Here is a 21,807-nt window from a genome sequence, read left to right as displayed (position 1 = left end):
AACCCATCCCACCCTGTCTAGATGAAGTCAGAGCCTGCTGATTGCTCTCTCTGCATTTAGTTCAGGCCCCTCAGCTTCATCCTCTACACTGGAAGCAGTATTATCCTTCAGGAATACAAAATGGCATGTCATTCCCCTGCTCAATAACCATCAGTAACTCCATTTCACCTAGGAAATAAAGTACAAACTCCCCATTGTATATCCAGCCAAGGGCTCTCTTATCTGGCTCTATATCATTTTTTAACCTTTCCCACCACCTTTTTCCTTTCCCACCAGATGGTTTGTACTCCCCCAAACACTCCGCGTTCTTTCAGACTGCTGCCCTTTTTTCGCACATGCTGTTCCTTAGGCCTGAATCTCACTTGGCACCTTAGCAACCTCTACTCTTTGTTGAGCACCTCTTCTGTGAAGACTTCCTCACCACTCCCTCTACCTCTGACAGCACCAACAGCCACGCCCTCTGTCCCTTGCTATTGTCGCAAATTCAACATTGATCACACTATGTTGTCATTGTTTCTGAATCTGGCTTCTCTCACAAAACTATGAGCTCATAGAAAGCAGGGAGGTTGCCAATTTGTTCATCTTTGTACCCTTCCTGTGGGCTTAAGATAATGCCTAGCACACTGTACATTTATAAGAAATGCTTGTGAATGCCTCCTGGGCCTCAGAAAGTTGAAAGGAGATTTAATCTATTCTCTCTGGTAATGGGCACCATTAGCATAAGATCTGTTCCACACACCTGGACAAGAATGTTCGCTTGGGCTGTCCTCTCAACTTGCTTCTGTCTGGGGCCCCCCGCAGTTCTCTCCCTTGCTTTGTAGCTGAGCTCTGGAGGCTGCCTCAGGATTTGAGGTCACCAGGGTGCTCTGAGGTACCAGGTGCCAGAAGTGAGCAGGTGAACTTTTATTGCCCCAGGGGTGCACTGTGCAGCTCCCATGGGGCTCCACTGGTGGAAGAAGGCAGGAAACTGATGACATCGCAGCCCCTTATTGACATCCACAATGAGCCCTCAACTCTGAGAGGTGACAAGGAGAAGCAAGAGGGAAAGGAACTAGATCGAGGTACATTATGCCCAGTGGAGTTGAAACAACATTCACAGGTGGAGGGGAATGTCTCAGATGGACAAGCCAAGGAGTTATCTGTCAGCATCCAGGGAAGAGAGGCAAAGATGCAGCAACCTCACAGGTACTCGAATGAGGCCAGCAGCCACTTACTTCTCCCAGAGGGCTGGCGGCAGTGCCAGCCTGGACAACCTTTGATCACCCTCAAACTAGAAAACAATGAAGCAAACCTCCTCACTCAGCCTCAAGTCCACTTCTTCAAGGTACAGGCCAGAATGTTTCATTCTAGAGAGAGCTGGACTTTGTAACTGCTTACTACAAACTGGACCAGGCAAAATGCGATGTGCTTTCTGTGCATCATCTCAATGAACTCTCATAATGAACCCTGGTTGGTAAGTTTCATAATTATCCCCCATTTTACAGAGGAGAAATCAGAGGCTCAGAGAAGTTAAGTAACTTGGCTATATTCACACAGCTAGTGTGAAGGAGCAGAACTGGGAGTTCTGTTGGACTCCATGACCTGTGTTTGGAACTTCCCCATGATGCCACCTTGAGTACAATGCCTTCCCTGATGTCCAGGGAGAAGAGACTGTATACAAATGAGAGGGGGGCCCTGGTTCCTGGCACCTGACCACTAACTAGCTGTGTTGCCCTGGACAAGGAACCCAATCTTCCGGACCTCAGTAATTTCCTCATTAGGTAAGTGTGCGAGTTGAATCAGGAGATTTGTAAACCTCCTTTAGATTCAGTATTCCATGAGTCTATGATGGAATCATATTTTATTTGATGCATGGATATCATGATTAGGTATCTGCACTCTAAGAAAAGAACAACTGGTGGGAAATGAAGTTGATTTTAAGCAGTTGGCACATACCTGAATCATGGTATAAAGAAGAGATTTTGTTGTCATTTTTAGGCTGTTGCATTCATAAAGCTTCTTGAAGGGTCAGATTTTTGGTCCCCTTGACATATTCTGGTTCTCAGTTAAGCCTCTTGGGTGGGTCTGTCCAACTGAGGCTTTCAGCTTCCTGAGAACAGTAACTCTTTAAAATGCTGTTTGTAAGTCCCAGGGAGTATTATAAATGGGAAACTGATAAACACCTTTGGGGATGAGGACCATGGTGGTCATTTAATAACTGTGTTTCCAGATTTATTTGGGATTTTAACAATCACTAGAAAGTGTTCCGATTACTACTACTACTACAAATTATCCCAAAATTTAGTGACATAAAGCAACACTATTATTATGTCCATAGCCAGATTCTGAGTCAGTAAATCAAACAGGGCACAGTAGGGATGGTTTGCCTCTGTTCCATGTTGTTTGGGACCTAAGTTAGGAAGATTCAGTGGTTGGAGGTGACTGAATGGCTGGGGGCTGAAATCACCTGGAGGATCTTCACTCAACATCTGGCAGTTAATGCTGGCTATTGGCTGGGACATCTGTTTATCACAACTTGTACACATGGCCACTTCATGTAGCTGCTTGGGCTTCCTCACACCATGGTGGCCTCAGGGTGGTAGGACATCTTTCATGGCAGTTCAAGTCTCTTAGTGTAAATGCTCCAGAAAGCAAGGCAGAAGCTGTATTACCTTTTATAACTTAACCTGATACATTACTTCCATTGGTTACAAGTGAGTCATTAAGACCAGATAAGATTCAAGGGGAAGGGATATGGTCCCTCACCTCTAGATGGGAGAAGTGTCAAAACTGGCACTGCATTATCATTCTTTACAGGGCAGGAATCATGTCTTACTTATCTCTGAATCTCTACCATCTAACATGGGGCATGGCACAAAGTAGATGCCCAATGAGTGGCTGGTAGATAAAGCAATGAATAAGTGAATGAAGGAAGGAAAATTCATCCCATTGGAGAGGGTCTCTCTGAGGAATATAGACATTTAGTCTTTTTCACCTATTTTTGGTTTGTATTGCATGTGGTGTTGTATTTCAGCAATGAAATAAATTATGGTTTGTGAATGACCTGCAGAGTGGAAAAAAGGTCAATGGTATCATGACAGTTTTGCTCCTAAGCAGCATGCGATGGTCATTCATTTTTCCTCAACCAAATATAAATCTCTATTTTTGGATTCGTTCTACGTTTCCAACAGGACATTTTAGAAATCAAGTTTTACTAGAACAGACTGAACATTTCATGGTGAGGTCTGAGCTGATTTCCCTAGTCTGCCTACCCAGTTCTTCTTTCTCTGTATTCTCTTCGTTGACTTCTAGCCTTTCCATCCCTTCCCCCTCCCCACACTCCTCCCTGTCCTGCTGTCTTTGCTTTCCCCTCTTTTACTCTTTCTCACTCCGTGCCCCCTCCAACAATTCCTCCTCTAGCTTGGGGGTGGGAGTGTCTCCAGAATTATTAGAGGAGTCAAGGAAGGGGAAGCCAAGCCATACACCCCCACCCACCAGAGAAGAATGTCCAGATTTGAACTAGGGTCCTTGGAATACTCTTCCTCACTGTTTGGTATATGGCATTTCACCACTTTTATGGGCACCAACTTATGATGTCATGTAAAAGTCTTAAGCTCCTGTGGCTGCAAACTAGCACCAAAAGCCCAATTTTACAGAGACACAACAGAAAATAATTCTTTAAGAAGAAAAACCATGACAATGGGAATTTGCCATTCCCAAATTAGCATTTGGAAAATTCTAGTCACACAAACATACGCCAGCAGAAACCTCAGAGAGCATCTTGCCCAACTCCTCATGTAACAGAGAAAGCCAAAGAGGAAGAGCTATCACAACCAGCATTTACTGGGTGCTGACTTTGCCTCAGGCACTTCATTACCTTGTTCCAGTTGTGCAACAATCAGATGAAGTGAAATCATTAACCCCATTTCCAAGATGAAGAGACAGAAGCTCAGAGAGGGTCAGTAACTTCTGCAGGGTCACACAGCTAGAAAATGGCAGAGTAGAGAGTTGAACCCAGTATCTCAGATGAGTCCAAAAACTGTGCTTTTAACCATTAGACTAAACTGTATCTCTAAGTGACCTTTTATCCCCTCTTCCCCTTCCACAGTCACACATATTAATAGCTAAAGACTAATTTCACAAAGGTAAGTTGAGCAGAGCCTGGAATTCAACAAGTGATGCTGCAGTTCAAGTCAGTCATAGTTTGTTAAACTGGATTCTAATTCAGAGCAGAGATCCTAAGAGACTCTTGGGATGGTTCTTTGTAGAAACCACTATGAGCTTTGAGTGAGCTAGGGCCATGGCAGTGTGGTTCAATGATTTTAACACTCAGACTTGAAGCTGGTATCCCCAAGTTCAAAACTAGTTCTCCTTCTTCCTACCTCAATCTTGCTGTGCCTCAGTTTCCTCATCTATAAAATGGGAGATGGTAAAACTTATCTGCCAGATAGGGTAGATGTAAAGGCCAAAATAGTTAATAAGCATAAAGTTCCCAGAACAGAGTCTGACACATAGTAAGCTCTTAACAAGAATTTGCTCTGTTATTACTCAATGTTGTGTCTCCAGGGCCTAACATAGTTCTTAACACATGGAAGGTAGTCAATAAATATTTGTTGAACAAATGAAGAGAAATGTATCAGTAGTTGTAATGGCATTCATCTGTTCTTCATCCCCTCAAAACAAAACAAGAAAAAATGAATTTCTCCTTGATTTTACCTTATAGTTTTTCCATATGTGGAAGCCTGATTCTTCTGTGATTGAAACCACTTTTCCCTGGCAAAGCCTGGAGGAGCCTGAGGACCAGCTGTTTTCCACTTTAATTCCTTCCTGAGGCCCATTTTACCAAGGAAGAGACATCTTAAAAATGCAGAGGACCACAGCCTCAGGACTCTCAGTTACAAAACTCAATCCAATCTGGAAGAAGCCAAGAACTGAACTTATAGACTCAACTACAAACTACAGGGATGACTTCAGGCATGGCTAGATCCAGGGGTTCAAATGATGTCATTGGGACTTGGTCTTGTTTGTTCTCTAGCTCAGCCTTCCCCAATGGTGGTTCTATTCTCTGGCAAGTTCTCCCCTGTCATGGCAGGACAGCCTCAGCAATTTCAGATTCATATCCCCACAGCTCCACAACAAGGGAACAAAGCACATACTTTTATCACTCCAGCCAAAGTCCCAGTTTTAACTCTGGTTGGACCAACTTGGGTCCTGTGTTCATTCCTGAACCAATCACTATGGTTCCAGGAATGAAACACTTTGATTGTCCAGGCTTCATACATGTGTCCTCCACCTTGATATCAAAGGGGTAGAGACAGCCCCAGACAAACTATATGGACTAAGACTGGGATGCTATTCTCAGTGGAAGAGAGAGCAGACCAGCAAGCACAAATAACAAATTTCTACTACAACTAGACATAAGATAGGGGTACTGAGCAAATCTACAGCACCTTCCTTAAAAGGGTGGTGTGGTCAATAAGCAATCCCAATCTTACCTAAAGCTTTTACCTAAAGCTTTTTCTTCTTTCACACTCCCCAAACCTCCTTCCAGCTCTAAGGCAGTGATTTTCAAAACTTTTTACCTCTTCCTCTGGCAAAAAATAAAACAAGTTAAGTATATACACATGAACTGAAACAAATTTTTCAACAAACAAATTTACTTTTTACTAACTGCAATGCACTTTGATAGTTTCTATTCTATTCTATTCCACTCCATTCTGTTCTATTTTCACTTATTCCATTCTATTCTTCCTTTCCACTCCATTCCATTTTATTCTGTTATTTTTATTAGTCAGGGCAGTGCTTGCTAAGCACTGAAACAAACAGCCCCAAAATCTCAGTGGCTTAAAATAAAAGTATTTTTCTTGTTCATGTCCTAGCCCAGTGCAGATTAGGCAGCTCTACTTAGTGGCTTTCTTCCTCCTCCAGGGATCCAGGTTCCTTCTATATTATGATATCACCATCTTCAACAACATCTGATTCAACACACAATTGTGGTAGAAAGGAGAGAAGGGGAGAGAGAGTGAAAGAGACAGAGGCACAGAGAGAGAGAGACAGAGCAGAGACAGAGACAGAGAGACAGAGAGAGAGTCATTCAGGGGATTTTGTGATTAGGCTTATAAGTGGCTTATCTCACTTTTGCCTACACTCCATAGCTAGAACCTAGTTACAAGGCTCCAACCTAACTGTAAGGGCCACAGGGAAACATAGTCTGAGCACCCAGGAAGAGGAACTGGGATTGACGAGCACCTATGCAGTCTATGCCACGCTCTTTTATTCTACTTTGATAAGAAAGAGGAAATGCTGGTTTTGACCCACTCCATGGAATTCAGGACTCTGTAATGGTTGCCATGCCTTAGTTGGAAAAACCTGGTCATAGCAGCCTGCCTGGATTTTTCCACCTTGCGGACCAAACCCTTCTTTGCTTCTGCCTTTCTATTCTTATTTCATGGCACCAGACTTCTTCGTCCCTGGTGAGGAGGTCCTGACTGCCTTCCCAACCACCTTCCTCCCCCACCAAATCTGGCCCTGACTTTGCCTCAGAACCTTCTGCCTCACCCCCCAGACTCTTTGAAGCAGTCTGCGGCTGACATCGCAGCCGCGGCTCCTGTCCCCTCCCTCGTGCCGTCCTCCATCTCTCTAGACCCGTCTGTCTACTTTCTTACCCTGGCCAGCCCTGGGGCCTTTGGTGGGCAGGTTTGCTTCCACTTCCTGTCTTGAGATAGTAAATGAGACCACGTTCTGCGGGGCAGCTAATGGTCCCTTGAACTCTGGAGCTCTGCCCCGGGCTGGCTCCAGCATCTGCCTAGGTCAGGACTGAAGTAATTGAGCCAGCCAGGCATGTAATAAGATAGCTCTCTTTCCTCCCCACCCCCGCCACTGTGGTGAATGGCCGTGGAATCTGATTCTAGCAGCATCTTTATCTCCGAACTAGGCCTCAGGGTTCATTATCTAAAAAGCATTGCCTGTTAGCAAAGGAGAAATTCTATTACCATAGAGGAGAGCTGTCCCGTTAAAACCAAGCGGGGTGGGGATGGAGGTGGAGGCTAGGCTCTTGGGCTCCCCAGTTAAAAGGCCTTCTGGTTCTGGAAGAATTGCAGACTTACTACTGTTTAACTTAGTAAACAATTTTAGTCAATATTTAAATGGTGCTTACTGTATGCTAGACACAGTTCTGGATGCTTTACAATATTAACTCAGTTCAGCCTCTCAAATCCTACAAATGAGAAAACTGAGGCTCAGAGAGGGCAAGGGTCTGCCTAAGGTCACACAGCGAAAAAAGAGTAGAGCCAGGGTTCAACTTAGGCAGACTGGCTCCAGAACCTGCCTTGTCAACCACTAGGTTATACTCTTCCCATGAGAATATGTTTTAGTTGTATATAATATTTATATGCTGCTTACAGTTCTTGAAACGCTTTCACATATTTTTCCAACCCTCACAAGAACCCTGTGATCTAGACAGTATGAAGAAAAGGAGGCTCTTATTTTACCATAGAGAAAATTGATATGCTTTGAAGCCAGCTTGAACCAGCTTCCAAGGGTCAATTGTTAAATTTTCAGAAATTTTGCAAGCCCACTGTAAACAATGGTCATTATTTAAAATGAAATTATAGAAAATTACAATTAAATAAATTATATTCAAACAAAAGTAATAAACACTCAAAGCTCATCACTTCCTAATCCGTTTACAACATTTGACTATTACCCTGGCGCTTGAGGTGACCTGTGTGTCTACTGTATGCATAGGGGGAAATCAGGTATGATACGGTGCCAGCCAGCAACTCTTCCAGACCCCACATCTAGTGACATCACATACATGACTTGAAGTCAGCCACAGTGGTAGGATTTACACTAGGAAAATCAGTAGATTCTATAAAGGAGTCCCCTCCTTGCCTTTCTTCTCCGAAGAGAGCTGATTCTTAAATATTTACCAGCACATCCCTGCTCCCATGAGTCTGACCATCTCCACTCCATGCATATCTCAGGTGTGTGCCTAATGTACCTGATTTTCCTGTCCTTCTGAACATTGTATCTCCGAGGCCGAACATAGTCTCCTTTCTCTCAAATTCCTCATCAAGATCCCAGCCCAGTCTCCTCTGTCTCTCCGCCCTTTTTCTTTCCAGCTCCCACTCCCAGAAGGACGTTCCCAAGCAGCCCACAGCTGCCCTCACTCAGCCTGAGTCCGCTGACATCCAGCCAGCCCCATGGCTCTCATTCCTGCCAGGGCCAAGTTCTGCCTTCATGTTTGCAACTTCCAAGCATAAAGACCTACTCACCCTCCTACTTTCCCTCTCAGGCACAGGAATCAGTGAGGCCCAAAAATGTTCCTGTTGCAGACTTCTCTCCCACGGTCTGCCCGAGCCGGGTGGGCAAGGAGATGGTTAGCTTCTCCGTGTGTGTTCCCTGGGAGCTGGTGGCAGATCAAAGAATGGTCCTTCCCTAGTCTTAATGCAGAACACCCCTAACCGTGCCAAACACTCCTGCTTGGCAGCCTGGACGCTGACTTATGGGCACCCAAGGGGAGCAGGGATGTTAGTGAACCAACTGATACCTAATAAGCATGGAATATGCTTATTCATCTTCATTCTCTTGGAAATGCAGTTAGATTTTTTTTTAAATTAAGGATTCCCTTTCCTTCACTAGTTCCTTTGCAGCCCCATGGACTTATGAGAATTCTAGAACATTATCATTATATATGAATATAGGTAGAGATCATTACATACTAGGCACTGTCATAATTGCTTGAATAATCTGAAGAGGCAGGTAGAATTATCACCTCCATTTGAAAGATGAGACACTGAGGCACAGAGAGATTAAGTAATTTGCTCAAGGTCACACAGCTTATAGAGGCAAAGCCAGATCTTGAACTCAAGCAGTCTGGCTGGAAAGCATGTGCTTTTAATGGCTATGCTCTATGCTTTGACAGTATTCTGTTTATACAGGATTAAGAACTTACTGCATTATCTGTCTCCAAGTTTGTCTACACTGCCCAGGTTCTTCACTTTGAATCCCTTGAGGAAAGGAATCATGTCTTACTTTTATTTTTGTCCAGGATCCAGGGCAGAGTCTTGTATGTGCTAGGTGCTCACCAAATGTTAGTTAAAATGAATGGCCCTCCTTGCTTTCAAGATAAGGAAACATCACCTTCTACTGAGACCCAGAAATCTGATTAAAAAAAGATGACAGAGGCCAGGCAAGAACTCAGGTCCCATGGCCCCCCAGGCTGGCACTTGTACTGCCCTGCCTCACTGTTCTTGTTAGCTTGGCGGGCTGGGGCCAGGATATGGGGATTGAGAGCAGGCTGGCATTGCCCACCCACCATATTGGAATACTGGTCCATGGCTTCTAGGGGAAAGAGCGTGCACACCCTAAACCCAACCCCAGGACAGAGAGAAAAGATGAATGGCCATCACTGTGCTGATCACTCACTGCTGGTGCAGGTGGACACAGCTTGGGCAGGAGGCCAGCCTCCAGCCTCACCTGATAAAGCTTAAGATGTATAGATGCCCAGAGCACTGAGGACTTAAGAACAAAATCCAGAGTCTCCTCATTCACTTTTTTATGTGCATCAGGACTATTCTAACCCAAATCCTATCAAGGAAAAGGTAGAAAGATCCCGCCCCCACCACACATACACGTATTTTGTCAGTCTCCCAACACCAGCAAAAATTACCTGAATTTTATCCACCTTTCTTTAAAGCTTTGTGTTTCAACTGGCTGTTTTCATCCTCACTCTTAGGTATAGAGAAAAAACTCCCATTTAAGCTAATTGCAAATAGCCAGAAAAAGAAAAGGGGGGCAGGTTCTGTGTTATTTTACAAAGCATAAATAAATGACAAGTAAACAAGATAATACCAGGGATTTTAAAAATTCAATTAACCTCCGGGATATCACAAGGCCTGTGTAATTCATAGGAACTATACAATGAAATGTTGATAGTGTCACTAAGGTCCTGGCAAAGCTTGAAGCACCTTTGACAGATCAAAGAAAAAATAAAACATTATTCCATTTAGGTGCAGTGTTATGGATAACTTGGCATTATAGTTCTTTGGAAATGATTAACTCCATGTGGTATTGATGGTAACAATCCATTTTCTGGCATAATGAATTAGGCATTCCTCCATTGTTCCGTAGCTTGGCTCCATTCTCTTAGTATATATCAATGGCAACTTTTTTTTGATACCTTTCAGTTTCACACACAAAATAAAAACATGTCCCATACGCTGCCAGGGGAGAGAACACGAGCTCGAAGCTGATTTATTTGTATCACCCCGAGTGACCTATTTCCTACCTGAGACATGAAACCACATCAAGGGGGAAACTGTTTTTACTTCTATGAACTGGAAGGGAAATTGCTACTTTTCAAGCTGGGAGCTCTGAAACCTTTGCTGAAAAGTGTCCATTTTTATCTAACACTTTCTCCTTCTGAAAGGCCCTTGTTTTTAAGGAATAATCCTTCCAACAAAGACTTGCCCATCAGGCATCCCACTCATGATTAATTAACCCGTGAAAATGAGAAACAACTTCTAAGTGGCTGATATACTTAAGCGGCAAGAGATAATCAAAGCCTGTAATTTCTGAAACTCATGATTGTCTTGTGACTCTGGGATTTTTAAACTACAGGAACACCAATAGAAATGAGGTAAAAAGATAGAAAAGTCAGCTAGTGTGATATCTTGATTAAATTCCGTTGTAGTGTCCCTGTCTTAGGTTTGTTTTGTTTTGATTGTTTTTTAATGAGGAGCTGCCTCTGAGAGTGCTAATCTGTCTTTAACATGGCATTTCCTTATAGTACGCTGAACCATCTCCATGGCATTTAAAAGTGAAATATTTGCTTCAGAAATAAAAAAGATACGCAATAAAATGTATCTGTAAACAAGCCTTCATGGCTTTATTTTTCATATATAAATACACAGTAAGTTCAAAATAGAATTGAATTCCTAAAGCAATACTCCACTAATCTGTATTCGGGGGTCTCAAGCGTATTATCTGTAATTTACAACCAATTTAAATGGCATTAACAGTCTTCCCCTTCTGGGAATTTAAATTTGCATTCTACCATTGAATTAAACAGTGATTGCATATTTTCTATAGGGGACAGAATGCTCTTTGATGCTTGTTTTGAATAATGAAGCATCTATTCATGCACAGGGTGCAATGCGCTCCTTTGTCCTCAGTGTAATTGAAGCAAAATGTGAGTTAAAGAGATTTTTCCCCTTAGCCAAAGGTTTGTTGATTGGTGTCTATTTTCATCTATTCAAAATTAAGAAAACAGTCATCTCTCACTGCACTGGAAAATCATTTACCCAAAAACGCTCTGAATGAATGGAGGTCAAATTTTGCCTTTTTTGATCTTTTCAAAGATGGAACAGGATGTCAGAAAATATTGCAAACTAACCTTTGGGAGAATGATATTGAGGAATAATTTGCAATTCTTCTCTAGGACCAAGAGAATTAGGAATGGAGGATAGGGGGAAGGGAGAATATAGCCTGTTTCCAAAGTAAGAAACTTAAATAACCTTGTTCTCCCATGCTAAACTTTACTGAGATGGGAAGGGAGATTTCTTGCAAATCATAGAATCTGAAGCCGTAAAAACCCAGGGATGGCAAACTCCTGTGGGGTGCCATCTGTTTCCCATAGTGTGCCCATAGCAGACATCAACAGTCAGTTATAGCCCTCTGGGCCATTAAGCCTCATAATCAAGTGCTCTGGGCAGCTAACAGCAGTTGATGCAAACTGGCACCTATCTGCCATTTCAGTTAATCTACCTATTTCATTTAATAGACAGTTCTAAAAAGATGGAGTGTTCCCTCCCTAAGTTTCAGAGCTGGCCATTGGCAGATCCAGAACCAAGAACTTGCCACTACTGATGGCTCAGTAGTGCCCTTTCCACCTAACACCACCAGCATGCTCCCTGAGCCTGCTGTGTGCATCGATCATTCTATCTCCAGGACAGCGCCTGGTAGGTGCTCAATAATTACTTTCTTTAACTGAATGAATGAATAAGACAGATACACATTGTTAAACCTTTATCATTACAGGAAAGCAGTTCTTTCCTTGAAATAAATAATCCCTGGACCCAGCTGGACATAATTAGACAAGGTCCAAACAAAATTTTAGGATCTGTTTACCAAAGCCTTTATTAAGAGATAGAGAAAATCATGTGTCAATAATACCAACAAGACTAAGCATTTATGACAAGAAATTATTTGCAAAGACCTTAAAGCCCTTTGGAAATATCTATTAATAAATAACTGATATGCAACTGCAAATCATTATTCAACAAAGAGGTAACTGAAGAACTCACTCTGCTGAATTTGAAATAAAATCATATTAAAAATTTGAATAATTCAGACTTTTCAAGAACTGAAGTGGGATTTTGTTTATTAATCTATATTAGTATTCTAGTGCATTTCCCTTACAGAAGTAAAAGACTAAGTGTTTCTGACACTTGTCTAGAGAGTATCAAAGTTTCTTGATATTAAATGTCAGCCCTTTTGCTTTACAATCTTTACATCTTCAGGATTTGAGATGATGAAAAATAAAAAAGTTCAACTTTCCCACATTATTGACATAAGTATATCCTAGTGGTTCAGGCAGGGACAATTTTATTGCCCAAGAGATATTTGGCAATGTCTGGAGACATGTTTGGCTATCACAACTGGAGGGTTGGGGTTGTTACTGACACTTATGGGTGGAGGCCAGGGATGCCACTGAACATCCTACAGTATACACAGGACAGGCCCTGACAACGGAGAGTTATCCAGCCCAAAATATCAATAGTGCTGAGGTTGAGAAACCCTGGTCTAGCCCCTCCATTGTTCATATCCATTCAGCTCTATGTTGAATTTAGAATGTACTGATCTCTGGCAAATAGGACATTTAACTATGGTTACCAGAATATTTTATTTCTCTCTTTTTAACTTAAGATATCCAGTTTCCTTATGCTGAGGGAAAGGTAACTACTGATGTTCCCTTTGTTTGCCTTCTCACAGAGCCAAACTAAGGATTTGCTCAGGTAGCTCAACTCTGGGATTTTCAAGAGCATAGAGAAGTGTTTCAGGAGCTCCCTGGGGTCCCAGATACACTCCACTAATGTACTGCACGTCGGTCTAATAAAGGCAGGCAGGGGCAGGAGCTGCCCGCTACTACATAAACCCGACAAGGGCTTCCCTTTGAAGGTTTATGACCAAGCTGTATAGAGGAAAGAGTGGAATTTTGTTGCTGTTGTTTTTGTTTTAATTTGTATTCATTGTTCTTGTTCCTCTACTAATTCTTAAGTTCTGCTGCTAACTTGCTTTGTGATCTGGGAAATTGTGGACACATTATTTATATTTTCTGCTTCCCAACTCTTCTATCAGTTCTGTGGCACTACTTACACTGTTCTACTGGAAGATAAAGGGGGATCGTAAAAGCCACGACGCTTTGAGTGCTATTCAGTGGGGGTAGCACTTCTAACTCTGTGGGCAGGGGCTGTGTCCTCTTTGCCCTATAGCTTCAGAACCCAGCTGGTTCCATGCTTGACATATAAAAAAGGTGATTAATGAATAAGTATTGGCAATACTTTGGGAACTATTTGGCAGTATTTATTGAAGCTGAACAGTGATCCAGTAATTAAACTCCAAGGTGTGCACCCAAAAGAAATGAGTGCATATGTCCTGCAAAGGACAAGTACAACATGGTTCATAGCAGCTTTATTAATAATAGCCAAAAATACAAAGAACTCAAGTGTCCATCGGTAGGAGAATGGATAGTGTCCATACAGTGGAATGATACAGTGCAATAAAGAAGATTCAACTACTGCACATAAAACTCTCAGCAGAGGGCCTGGTAGTAAGGGATGCTTAGTAATGATAACGACAATGATCATGATAATGGTAATTACTGAGCATTCACCATGTGCCAGGGGCTTTTTGGGGGTTTACACATACTAATTCATTTCACCTTCAGAACAACCCTCTGGAGTATTTTCTATTTCTATTACCATTTTACAGAAGAGAATAGTGAGGCATAGAGAGGTTAAGTAAAAATTAGTTGAACCAATCTGAAGTACAGATACATCCTGACTTTTTTAAAAAAGTACTGTACTGACACAACATTGTAAACTGACTATAACTCAATAAAAAAAGGGGGGCCAATAAAGCAAAAAAAAAGTACCATATATAAAGCAATGTTGGGGAAATGAAAAAGCAATGGTCTGCCTTGTACTTAGTATGGACAAATCTTTTCTCCCCTGTGTTTTAGTGCTTTGTTCTAGAACTTTCTGTCTTATACTTCTTGGCCAATATTATTTTTCCAAATCCAAAGCCCATGTAGACACTGCTCTTGAGATTAAAGGCTACCATTTGAAGTGCTCAATTAGTGGAAACTTGAAGAGTCATTTTGCCTTTGATTTGCCTTACCTGCCCAGTTACAGGGCCATCTCTGGACTCCCGGAGGACTGGCAGTAGATGAAAACCTGAGGGTGAAGTTTTGAGGTCCCCTCAGCTTCCCTGCCTGTCAGAGAATGAAAGCCATACCCCACCAGGGGCCAGAGCAGCAAATCAGTGTTGGAAGGGGCCACTCCTCCTACCAGGCAGTTTCAAGATCTCCATAGTTACTATAGTGTCCATGCCTTACACTGTGCCCATGGAAATGTTGTTCAGGCTGCCACATATGCTTCGTTGTGCCCCAAACGTTTATCTGGTTTGGTGTGATGGTGTTGAGGAAACAAGTGAGGGAGAGTCACCTGAGCAATGAGCACTAAGGTGGGGTCTCAACTGTTCATATCAAATGCTTCTGCACATTATTTTGGACTCACAAAAATTTCTCCATTAGGAAAGGAAATAAATACAGGTGACAAAGGAAGACTCACTCTTTCACCACCACCCTCCTCCCATCGTATTGGGAAAAGCCGCCATTGGTAATGACAAATTCATCTGTGGGGTGTCTGTGTGTGTTGGGGAGGGAGAGAGCGAACACACGGAGAGTTGCAATCACATCCTAGCCGCAAGTTTATTTATGGTTTGCTCAAGGTTTATTCCCCACCCCCATCCCTGCATCCCCAATGGCAGGGTTCTGAGAGGGCAGAGACTGGACTATTAAATCCCCTCATCCGCAGCTCATCTCAGCTCTCTGTGGCAGCTGATGCCTTCCCTCTGGAGAGCTGGCCCTCGTGGATGTCGTTACTTGTGGAGCCGGGAGTTCTGGCTGAGGTGATGGATAGCATGAGCCCTGCTTCCTTGGGGGCTATTCTGGACACTGGATGAGAGTAGGTCAAAAATTCAGTAGGTTCAATGCTTTCAGCTGGATTTAACTGGCTGTGTTTTGTGGGGTCCAAAAGAATAAATTGCCACGCCCCAAATTTTAAAAAAATCAATTTGAGAGCAGAAGGTAATGAGTCTTGGAATCCTCAGGACACTGAGTAAAAATTCCCTTTCTTAAGGAAAGCTTCTAGGACTTTTTAATTAAAAAACATCATATATAACTATGAATTATTTATTAATTGACTTTTAAAATTATACAAGTAATGGAGCATCACTGTAAAACATAAATTAGAGAAGTAAAAAGAAGAAATTACAATAATACTCAGACAGCCAAAAGTTGGCATATAACATTCCAGTGTCCCCATTGTATATGAATATTTTCTGTAACTATTTTTAAATGGAATACTAATGCACTTAGTATTAGTGATTTGTAATCTGCTTTTTTTCATTAAATAGTATCACTTGAACTAGAGTATTCAACAGTACTTTTCAGGTTCATAAATATGCTTCTGCACATTATTTAATACAATTGCCTAGTATTCCATTGTATGATGTACTAGAATTAATTTAATCCATCCCCTTTTATGGACATGTTTCTGAAACTGGTTGTTTCTAGTTTTCCACCATCATAAATAAAAACTGTGATGAATAATCCTGTATGCAAATCTTTGTTTACATTTATATGTGTTCTCTTAGAAAAACTTGCTAGAATTGTCACTGATGGAGCAAAGGACTTTTTTAAGGCTTCTGACACATAGCATCAAATTCCCTCCAGAAAGGTAGTACCGACCCACTCATTCACCACCTGTGTATGAAAGTCCCTACTTCCCAAACAGTGGGGTTTGTTTAAACAACATTTTAAAAGCCTGTGACTAACTTCCTTTCTATTGATTTTCACCTCATCATATAATGTCCTTGGCTTCTCTCTGTTCTCTACCCATTGCTCTGGTACTGTCAGAAGACCAAGAGAGAAGGTAGAACCCTAAGCAGAACCCATTAAAGGAACTGGTTTTGGCAAACTCTCAAGGAATTTCAGTTTCATGCTGGAACAAGACAATACAAAGAGCTACCCATTCATTCTGTGCAAGAGGATATTTATATTACATTTTATAACAGTCATAAATGAAAATGGCATTAATCTGCCAAGTAGTTGTTTTTAAAAGAGAAAAAGGGAGGAGGTGGTTGACCTACCGGAGAAAGCCCTATGTCTGCCAGAGGTTTGCTGTGAGTATGATTTTAAATAGCAGGGCAAAGGTGATGAAACCAGCTCAACATCTCTGTCTCCATGGCAACACCATCCTTGCTCGGAGGCTCTGACACAGTGGCAGGGACCAAAATACATTGCTCGTGCACAATTACACTGCAAGTTAGGAGTTTCTTTTTATTCTTTGTAAATGCACAATTTTAAAATATGAGCAAGGACAAAGAAAAAGCAAATCATGCACAGCTAGAGGAGAGTCTTTAAACTGACTAAGTGGAGAAAATGAACATCCAAAGGGCTTGATAAAGTCTGCAGTCTACCCTTACTATGTACGGAGACTGAAAATCTTTCCTGTGTGTGAGTATAAAAAATATCTCTGCATGCATATAAGTGCGTGCATTAACTTTTTTAAATGTCCTTTCCTTAAATTTTTAATACAGGTCAATCTTGCTTTCAGCATATCGACTTAGCTCAGGTTATGATTTAATCAATTAAAGCAGCCACTGAATTTACATAGCTGGAAGCTCCTCATATGCTAAACTCAACTAAACTTCAAAGAAACAGCATTAGCCCTGAGTTGCCTGAGTTGTGGAGGGCATAAGTGGCCCACTTTAAGGTCAGTAAAAACCTACTGGTCACTAATGCATCTTTGAAATCTTTTGAGGTTTACTTTCTATTTTTTTTAAAGACACATGAAAATAAAAAGGTAATGCTAATCATAAACTATTGGGTACTTTCCGAGCTGGCATCTCTGCTAGCAAGTGAGTAATGTTCAAGAAACCTGGACTGATGATATAACTACTAAAGCTACTTAACATTTAATTCTTAGAGAATGTACCTCAATAAATGTCAAGCAAGCTAATGAACAAGAACCACCAAGGGAATATGAAACAGACATGTGATAGAGTCCCTGTATGTGTACTTCCACTGAATATGCCAAGACCATCTAGTTCGGTGGATCTCAACCAGGGACAATTTTTGCCTCCCAGGAGAAATCTGGCAGTCTCTGGAGACATTTTTATTTGTCACAACTGGGGAAGGGGGCCTACTGGCATCTAGTGGGTAGAGGCCAGGGATGCTGCTCAACACCCTACAGAACACAGGACAGCCCTCTACAACAAAGGATGATCCAATACAAAATGTCAGTAATACTGAAGTGGAGAAATTCTGATCCAGTCTGATTGTCCATGTGGCTACTTTTGGTTCAGAGGGTTCTGTGGGTAGATTAAATTTAGGTTCTGTATTCTGTATAAAGGCAAAATTCTCCTTGAATTAGGTATGAGTGTCTTCTTCATTGTTTTTCTATACATAATATGTTCCATTTTGTTTTAGGTAAACAGTCTTGAAATTTAAAAAAATAAACAGAAAACAAGAGGTGCAGCATTAAAAATAAAAGCAGAGGATTCATTCTTTCAAAGAGAACATCTGCAAAGCGGCTGGCACAGAGGAATGTTCAATAAACATTAGCCATGGGTATTTTTCCATGAAAAACCATATATGCAAAATAATGTATTGTGGGTCCACTGCTGAGATAATAAAGAAACCACTTAAGTACACACTGCTCAACATTTTTGAAACTCCTGTATGTCTCCTTCCTGATACTGTTCTTTCCTTCACCTCAGAAAACCATTATTCTACTTCTGTTAATCACTTCTTGATAGATATATTGATACATAAATTATGACTGTTCTTGTCCTTGAACTTTATATAAATGGAATCATACTATACATATACTTTTGTGACTTGCTTATTTCACTCAATATTGTGCTTTTCTTGTGTTTCTCCATGTTCACATATATGGGCATAGTTTATCCATTTTCACTGTTGTATAGTATTCCATGGTGGTGCTATCACAATTTATTTATCCATTTTACCAGTGCTGGACATTTGCATTTCAGTTTTTGCCTATCATAAATAACGCTGCTATGTAAATTGTTGTACATCTCTCCTGGGGCACATGCACAACAGTTTCTTTAGAGTGAATTATCAGGCTGAAGGCTTCTGCATATGAACTTTACTAGGTAATGCCAAATTCTTTTCTTAAGTTTTGTTGTATCAATTTGCATACTTATCAATGGTGTACAAAGATAAGTATTGCTCCAAGATACAGAATAGTCCACAATTATTATGGTCACTTTTTAATTTTGCATTTTGGTGGGCACAAAATGGTATCTCATTATGGTATTAATAATTAATTGATTAATTATTAATGAAATTGAGCAGCTTTTCAATTGTACATGGGTCATTTGTGTTTAGCTTGCTGTAAAATATTTGTTAAAGCCTTCTGCATAATTCTCTTGGGTTGATATATATTGTAATAGGCAGACTTCTGAGATGACCTCCAGTGATCCCCACTTTCTGGTACTCATGCACTTGTGCATGCCTCCCCTTGAGTGTGGAGTGGATCTAGTGATGTGCTTCCAACAAATGGAATATGTCAAAAATGATGAGGTGTCCCTTGCAAGATTAGGTTACAAAACACTGTGACTGTGTCTTGCTAGCACACTCTCTCTTGCTGGCACCCTCTCCTGCCCTCCAGCTTGCTCCCCCAGTGACGCCAACTGCCATGTGTGAGAAGCTCTATGGATTAGCCCATGTGGCACAGGGCTGAGGAAGGCCTCCTGCCAGCAGCTCATGAGGAACTGAGGCCCCAGTCCAACAACTCATGAGGAACTGAATCCTGCCAACAACCTCGTGAGTGTGAGCTAGGAAGTGGATCCTGCCTAGTCCGTCCTTGAGATGACAGCCACCTGTGAGAGAGCCTGACACAGGCTCCTGCTGAACCACGCCCAGATTCCTGACCTACAGAAACTGCAAGATCATAAATGTGTGCTGCTTTAAACCTCTAAGTGTTGGGGTTATTTGTTACACAGCAACAGAAAACACACACACAACCTTGTGTGTGTGTGTGTGTGTGTGTGTGTGTGTGTGTGTGTGTGTGTGTGTGTTTGTAAATAAAATGGATAACATATACATACTTACACATTCTGGGTAAGAATTATTTGTTAATGATCTGTGTTGCAAATATCTTCATTCAAATTGTGGCTATTTCTTGCACTCTGTTAATGGTGACCTGTTCTATAAAGAAGTCTTGAAGTTTAATGTAACCAAATGTATCAATCTTTTTCTTCAAAGTTTAAACTTTTTATGTCTTATTTAAGAAATCATTCCCTACCCCCAGGGTGGTCATATCAATATTTTCTTGTTTTCTTCTAAAAGTTTTTAAGGTTTGCTTTTCACATTTAAGTTTAATCCACCTGGCATAGATGTTTGTGTATAATAAGGTAGAGGTTCATTTCATATGGTGTATGGTGAGGTAGGGATTCATTTTCATTCTTTCCCTTTAGGGACAGCCAATTTTCCCAGTACGATATATTGAACAGTTCATTATTTTTCTTCCAATTTTCAATTATAACTGTCATATATCAGGTTTTTGTATATGTATGAGTGTGTCTGGGGTTTCTTTTCTGTTCCATTGTGTAGTCCTTGTCAAGAGTTCATTGTCTTTACCATAGTTACGTAATAAGTCATGATATTTGAGGAGTCAAATTCCTCCATCTGCTTTCTCTTCTTTAGAAGCATCTGGACTATCCTTGGACATCATTATTCATATATGTTTTAGAAACAGCATGCCAAGATCAAGCTTGTTGGAACTGCACTGAATTTGTAGATCACTTTGAGGAGCGTGGACTATTTATAATGTTGAATTCTCCTATCTATGAACATAGAATGTTCATAAACAACTTGTTTCAGATTTCTTTAACATCTATCAAGAAAGTTTTATGATTTATTCCATAGAATTCTTATACATTTTCATTAGATTTATTTCTAGATACCTTATCTACTTTTGTTACCATTATAGTTGGTATCTTTTTTTTTCAATTGAACTATAGGCAGTTTAACAATGTTGTGTCCATTTCTGGTGTACAGCATAATGTTTTAGTCATACATATACATACATATATTCCTTTTCATATTCTTTTTTATTGTCAGTTACTACAAGATATTGAATATGGTTTCCTATGTTATACAGTAGAAACTTGTTGTTTATTTTTTTTATATGTAGTAGTTAGTATCTGCAAATCTTGGACTCCCAATTTATCCCTTCCTACTCTCTTTCCCCCATGGTGACCCATAAGTTTGTTTCCTATGTCTGTGAGTCTGTTTCTGTTTTGCAAATAAGTTCATTTGTCTTTTTTTTTAGATTCCACATATAAGTGATATCATATGGTATTTTTCTTTCTCTTTCTGGCTTACTTCACTCAGAGTGACAATCTCCAGATCCATCCATGTCACTGCAAATGGCATTATTTTATTTTTTATGGCTGAGTAGTATTCCATTATATAAATATACCACAACTTTTCTACCCAGTCATCTGTTGATGGACACTTAGGTTGTTTCCATGTCTTGGCTATTGTATATAGTGCTGCTATGAACACTGGGGTGCAGGCATCTTTTCAAATTAGATTTCCCTCTGATATATGCCCAGGAGTGGGATTGCTGGATCATATGGTAACTCTAGTTTTAGTTTTTTAAGCAATTTCTATACTGTTTTCTATAATGGCTGCATAATTGATACCTTTTTAAAAACTCTTTTCCTGATGTGTAAAAATGCTAAAGTATAAAAATGCAGTTGACTTTTGTGTACTGATGGAAGCTCCAAAATCATAATCACATTGAAGGAAAAAATTGATAGATTTTACCCTAACTTTTAGGAAAGCATTTTAGGCATTAAATGAAATAAAGCTGTAATTAAATTATAATCATCATCTAATAATAATTTATATATTTCTACCCCAGAGCAAATTTAGACATTTTTCATTCACTGAATGAAAAAATTTAAATATATAATTAAGACTAAAAATTATTTTCTTTATTTCTGAACTTTTTATTTCAACTTTCTAGTTGCTGAGTTTCCAGCCCTGACTGCTCATTAGCACTATTTGCTCCTTAGTCTCATGGGCTAAGGTGCTATGGATTCTTTCTCCTGTCCATATATGGTTTCCTTAGATCTATTCCCTATCCCCTCTTCAGGAATTTTCTATTCCCATGAGAGTTAAGGGAAGCTAAGTTACTATAACAAAGAGAACCCAGGCAACTCTGCTTCCTAGAGTCATTCAGGGACCCAAGTTCCTTCAACGTTGTAGCTGCCCAAACCCCTAGTGGTAAGGGTTCTTAACCTGGGGCCTACAGATAGAATTCAGGAGGTTCATGAACTTGAATGGGGGAAAAAATCACCATTATTTTAACTAAACTTGTATGAGTTTCCTACCGCTGCTGCTATAACAAATTACTACAAACTTAGTGGCTTTAAACAACACAAATTTATTCTCTTACAGTTCTGGAGGTCAGAAATCCTAAATCAGTTTCACTGGGCTAA

This window comes from Camelus ferus, chromosome X (assembly GCF_009834535.1).
Source record: "Camelus ferus isolate YT-003-E chromosome X, BCGSAC_Cfer_1.0, whole genome shotgun sequence".
Lineage (NCBI taxonomy): Eukaryota > Metazoa > Chordata > Mammalia > Artiodactyla > Camelidae > Camelus > Camelus ferus.
This window is presented reverse-complemented; position numbering follows the sequence as displayed.